This window comes from Nannospalax galili, unplaced genomic scaffold, assembly GCF_000622305.1.
Source record: "Nannospalax galili isolate Female #2095 unplaced genomic scaffold, S.galili_v1.0 scaffold75, whole genome shotgun sequence".
NCBI classification, from domain to species: Eukaryota; Metazoa; Chordata; class Mammalia; order Rodentia; family Spalacidae; genus Nannospalax; species Nannospalax galili.
This window is the reverse complement of record NW_008339433.1, coordinates 6,525,656-6,532,267: the sequence shown is the minus strand read 5'-3', so window position 1 is coordinate 6,532,267 and position 6,612 is coordinate 6,525,656. Positions and strand designations below refer to the sequence as shown.

General features: G+C 37.5%; 1 pseudogene; it reads right to left on the bottom strand.

The window, feature by feature from the left end:
- Nucleotides 1–1,600: 1,600 nt before the first annotated feature.
- Nucleotides 1,601–2,021, bottom strand: LOC103734889 (annotated as a pseudogene).
- Between the last annotated feature and the right edge of the window lie 4,591 nt (nucleotides 2,022–6,612).

Below are 6,612 nucleotides of genomic sequence, written 5' to 3'. Positions count from 1 at the left end.
AAGTCTCATTCCACAAGATGGAACCTGCACCTGACACTGTTATCCCGGCCAAGAACATATGACTAGATAAATCATAAGCCATAGGTGAGAATGTACTACTATTACTCTTTTAAATGGACACAGTATTGAACTGACTCCTAATGGCTTACAGGTATACCCATAGATTAGTATATCTCCCAAACCTCATCAGAGACACTTCTTCATAACACAAGGGCCCACAACTGGTCAAGGTGAAGAGAACAAGGGACTATAGAATGGTTAACCCCATGTAAGACATCCATATTATGCCCCCTCCTCCCAAGGCTCACACATAATTGTGGAAGTGGGAGTGAGAAGATTGTGAGATCCAAAGGTGGTAGATGAACACAATAAAAAATTGTTTTGTGAACACCACAGGGCAGGTATACATATGAACTCACAGTCATTGTGATAGCATGCAAAAGATCTGTTAAAACTCAAACCAGAAAAAAATCCAGCATGATGGGAACAGTGCACATGAATTCCAACCTGTAGCTACTGGCAATTTATACCCACTGACAAACAGAGAGTCAGTATTCTTTAAGCATGTGACCTCTGGTAGGTTGATCCTGTTGCAGGGGTAGTGCCACATGTAAGAAAACTTGAAGTTAAAACCCTACTTCTGAAGACAGGACATATGTCAGACACAGGGCTTGGTCTATTCAAGCTGGAACTGACCTGGAAGCCTCTGCAAAGACTAGCTCTCATAGTATCAGAACACACACACATACACATAGAGAGAGAGATGCATACTGGCACTTAAGCACAAGGACAATCTTTAAAATCAACTAGGGGCCTTTACAATGAGGCCATAGTGTAAAAACAGTTCATGGCCTTCATCAAATTCATATTAAAATAGTCTATTCGGTAGGATAACACCAAGTAAACTTTACATATATTACAAGCTTATTATATATATTTATATGGCTCTTCCTTCCCTAGGTAATTAAAACTTTGATACTATAAAATTCTTTGCTTCAAGCAAGCTTTGTACAGGTGAGGCCTGATTATGAAATAATATTGGTGCATCTGCTCATAAATGCCCATCCATGGCTTTTAAGAAATGGCCACTGTGCCTGATTCAAATTAGACTCAACTGCTCTGTACACATTCACCACTGTACAATTTATTAAGATGCAACTATTAAGAAAATTCCTCATGTTCTTTTGTCAGTAAATTAATGTGTGTTGTGCTATGGTTTAGGCCTCCCTGGAACATTTAACTGAAATATCCACTTGTTTTCAGTCTTTCTGTATCTGAGCTGATATTTATAACATGATTCACTGCAAATAAGTCTATTAACATTAACCCATGAATCTTAAATTCCTCTCCCATGAAACAGTAGCGAAGATTACCGTTTCTCACATCTAAACTTGAATTTAGTTAGCAGCACTATCAAGTACAATTCTTTAGTTATTTTAAGTTGCACCAATACTATTACATCACGTGACACATAAAACAAGATAGTTGATTATATCTGTAAATTAGCGATTTTACACAAATGAATTCCCTAATGAGTTTCAGACCTACTGATGGATATATGTAAACATTACAAAATTACACATTAGTACTTCATCTTATTTTATACCTGTAATGTTTTAAGTTGAAATACTTTCCTATCTGAAATTACTTTCCTATCTGAAGGATTAAAGGAAATGGGAACCCAGGGACGTGGTATTTTGGGAAGAGCACTTTGGGATGGTGGCTCACTAAATATGATTCCAGCATAGTTCTTATTAGCTTGTGAGACTTAAAAGGCAAGCTGGGACATGGTAAACAAGCACTCCAATTTGGATCATTTGAAAAGTTTTTGTTCATTCTCCCATTTTGTATGAACCACCATGCAGCTGCTGATGAATTGTAATCATGTGCTCTTGCTTTTTTCTTATGGAAAATATTCATCTGGGAATTCTTATCCTTGGTCTTCTATTAAGCTGTTATTAATTCTTACTAACATTTCTAGGTTGAGGGGTTGGGATGTTATACCTCTCTCCACCACCCATCTTCAGCTTCTTTGACACCTTTCCATCTACTTTTCAGACTGCAGGATTTCTACTACTTGTCCCCTTCCTTGCTAATAAGCTCAGGATAGTAAATGGTTCTTTCTGCCAGACCATTCCATCATCTCATGAGCCGATCTGCTGAGTTCAGCTGAGGAGCTGAGGCCAATATCTGAATCTCCTCAGCACAGAAGTTTAAGAGAATTCTTAGAGAATTTGAGCTCATACAGTGGCTACCTCAAAGTCCAAGCCTGCCTACCTTTCAAGAAGAGATGACACACCAGCTCAACACAGCCCACAAGCGCCTACCAGCAAGGTGCTGAACACTCCTGTATCTTTGAACCACCACCTCCTGCTTCTATCAACTGCTATTTATATTTTGATTTTTTTTGTCTTTTTGATATGTTTTCCTTCATTTTGTCAAATAGGTATTTCTTTGCCAATTCTTGAACTGCATTTTTGGTTATATTCTTAGTATTTTCCATGGGTACTCCAATGACCATTTTTCTAGTAACAAATTGATCTTGACTTACTCTAAGTTGTCATCATTTAATAACAACTTAACAATTTTATACAAAAATAATTTCATTTGCCTTGTATTTGTCACATAAATTTATAATATCTTATTTTATGTCCCATCATCACATATTTTTTAATTAATGCATCATTTGGTATGTTTTAAATTATATAGCTGAAATACCACAGTGTTTTCAGTAAGGTAATCACCTTCAGTTCACCAAATGATGTAACCTTAACATGTCCAGAATAATACTGTAAATAAAAACTCTAACTTGGATTGGGGAGGGAGGAGGGAGTTTGGATGAGGGGAGAGAGAGGAGAGATGAATGGAGCTTGGGTGGCATGGGAAGCCGGAGTCAAATGTGTTGGCTCTGGAACCCTCAGAGAAATAAACATACTGTGTCTGAGAATGAATGCAAGTGTATTCCTGGGGACTGTATGGCAAAGAGTACAGTGCCCGACAGGAGAGACCTCCCTTCGAGTGGTTGGTCAGAGTAGTCCAAGAGACTCCCAAAATAACACAGGATATTAATGGAGCCCTTGGTTATTGCCCAGACCTCTGCTGAAGACAGGATATACTTCTGACACAGGAATTGGAGCAATGGAACAGGGGCTGACTGGAAAGTTTTCTCCCTGAATAATAGCTCTTATATTTCTAGAGGATACTATGCAAAATGCTAAGGGATAAAATCAATCAATGGTTCAACCCAGTACTGAAGCCTAAAAGTCGTAATGACTGATACAACAAGCTATCTCTATTGATGCAGTAGTTGTACTATTATCTGGGGGTAATCAACAGCTATCTATTTGGACTTAAAGCCCTCTCAATGGGAGTGAACTCATGGGTGACTTTGTTATAATAGCCAAATATACATAGTGGAGAGACCATAGATCCGAGAGAAAACCTATCTCTGCCATATCTCTTTGAAAAATGAAATTTCTTACCATATGCTAAATGTTCCTTATATTTACAAACAAGAATACAGTACACCACTCATCAAAGAAGCTTCATTTTGCAACAGATGGAGGCTACCGCAGAGTTCCACAACAGGTCACACACAGAAAATATATGTCTGAGAGATACTCAGCCCTAGGTGGCATATCTACAGCAGAACCTCGACACTTAAGGTTCATGGAACATAGCAGAACATGGAGTGGAGAGACTACTAGTGTATTCCTTAAATCTCACCAGCAAAGCTTCTTTATACAACAGAGGACAATGCACACAAAAGATCACAACTGGCTAAATTTTAGAGAATAAGTGACTACCGAGTGTGTGCCCTTGGATAGGAGTCCTATATCAAACCTCACCAACCCACAGCTCAGGCACCATTGCAGAAGAGAAGGCAGAAAGATTGTAAGAGCCAGGGTTTATCATGAACATAGAGACAAAGAGGCTTTCAGGCCACTAAAATCTTGTTAATGTGAACCTGTGGCAATGGTGGTGTCAAGAACAAGATCCATGTCAGCTCAATCAGACAAAGACTCAGAGTGGAGCAGGAGAAATGGGCAGCAAGAGAATGGCCTGGGAACTGTGGGAGACTGATGTCACTGGGTGAGGGAGAGAAGACCTTCCTTAAGATCTATAGACAGGCTTACTAGACTCCACTGGATGAACTTGCACCAAAGTACCCACAAATGCTTGACTGGATGGTCCTTAAATGTATGGCAGAATTCATGAGGTCCAGGGTGTGTGTGTGTGTGTGTGTGTGTGTGTGTGTGTGTGTGTGTGTAGGTGTATAGATTGGGGAAGGGCATAAATTTGGTTAATGATTGTTGCATGAAACGTACAAAAGCTCAATAAAAATATTTTTTAAAATCCTGGCTGAAGAGATGGCTCAGTGGTTAAGAGCACTGACTGTTCTTGCAGAGAACATCGGTTCAAATCCCAGCATCCATGTGGTGGCTCACAACAGTGTGTAAGTCCAGTTCCAAGGGATCCGATACCCTCTTCCGAATTCTGTGGGCATTGCATGACACGGGTATGCTTACATACATAGGGGCAATATACTCATATACATAAAATATAAATAATAAATAAAATACTTAAACAATCCTAACTTACTGCCTACTTAGGAATAGTAGTGGCAAGAGTATATTTCAAGAATATATTTCAGTCATTATCCATTATATATTTCTATTTACAGAGACAGGGACTTGCATAGGGTTAATATTTACAGCAGGAAAGCAATTGACAGTTTTATTCTAGATGCACTCCAGTAGGAAATATAGATTCAAAAATTTTTGTGTGTACTATATAAGATGTGGATATTTTAGATACATTTAAAAACGTGTAAGTCATAATGTGACATATTTCAGAATTAAAGACCTGTATCTCATTAAGACATTCTCATCAGGGGCTAGAGAGATGACTCAGTGGTTAAGATCACTAGCTGCTATTCCAAAGGTCTTGGGTTCAGTTCACACCACCCACATGGTGACTAACAACCATTCTTAACTTCAGTTCCAGGAAATTTGATGCCCTTCTTCTGGCCTCTATGGACATTGCATAACATGGGTACAATTATATGCATGCAGGCAAAACACTCATAGACAAAAATAAAAATAAATGAATTCAGCATAAAATTTTAATTCTCATCAACACATCGCATAAAGAACTGTATTTAATCTAAAAGCAAATACTATCTTATGTTTGAAGTACAAACAGAACTTAGATTTAAATATTTTCTAATTTATTTTTTTCCTTGCTGGGAAATATATGCTCTTTGTTTTGTAATTCCCTTAATTAGTAAATCCATTATTTTTAAAGTATTTATTTGTGTGTGTAGAGAAACAGGAAAGAGAATGGTGTCAAGTTACGAGAGTCAGCTGTGTTAATTGACAACATGATCACTCTGCAAGTAAACTACCAAGAATCCTCTGTACTTGAGATGTCCTTAAAAGAAGCCACTACTTGGAATGCTCTTGATTTTTTTCTTTAAACAAGAAACAATTCAAGGGAGGGCTCAAGGAGACTGGAAGAAAAATGTGTGTTGACAGATGGGTGAGCCTTCCAGTGCTCAGCTGCCAGGTAAAATGAGTCCAGTGGAGTTGCAATCCGTTTCTTCCACAGCTACGAGGTGGCTGGAGGCACATTTCAGTACTTGTTAGTGCAGACCCAGTCCATTTGGAAACTGTCACAGGAAATAAGAATTTGACATTTAATAATTCATTTGTTGCTAAAGCCAGTATTCTGGAATGGTATGTGAGGCATCCTACATTTAATAGCAGGAACTCGAGCTGTAGTTGGCAAGGTCATAACACCTTACTGGATTTTGACACTTGAAATTTAGCAATGCAGAAAAAGGCGACACTATACGAACATGGAAAATTTTGTTCTTTTAATTCTGCAAAAAAGGGTGAATCACTGTAAACATTAATAATGTATAAGTGCAAACACACAGATTTTATGAATTATTCCATTTTTTAGTAGAATACACATTAAAATAGTTTAGTGTTACTTGTAAGGAAGATGGGAAGTAAGAAGATGTGTCAAAACCATTATACATGCTATCTAATTTAATTTTCAAAACAGATCTGTGATATTTGCATTACTTCCCATCCAACAACTAAAGGTATAAAACCACTAAATTAGCTGCAATGAACTGATAAGTAAATTAATACAGCTAGTAAGTTGATCAATTAGATTTGAATACAGGTCTACCCAATTTAAAACACATACCATATATTAGAGTTTGTTAGTTCCCAAACACTGTATGCGCATATAATTCTAGGCTAAATTTCATTGGAGAATTTTCAATCGTTAGAAAGAAGTATCAAAAACGTAAAAGAAAGAAAGAAGGAAGAAAGGAAGGAAGGAAGGAAGGAAGGGAGGGAGGGAGGGAGGGAGGGAGGGAAGAAATAAAAAATAACACATGAAAACCTAGAAGACTACTGAAAATATTCACTTCTGAATATCTTTTTCTTTCATGCTTTATACAGTTTCACAAGGAAATAATATGAAGGCTATGTCCTGGAATCAGAATTCTCCGAAGATTGTTTTTAGAGCATTAATACCGAACAGTTTTTAAAAAATTTGTCTTCACTTAATTTTTGTGTATTTCATACAGAACAT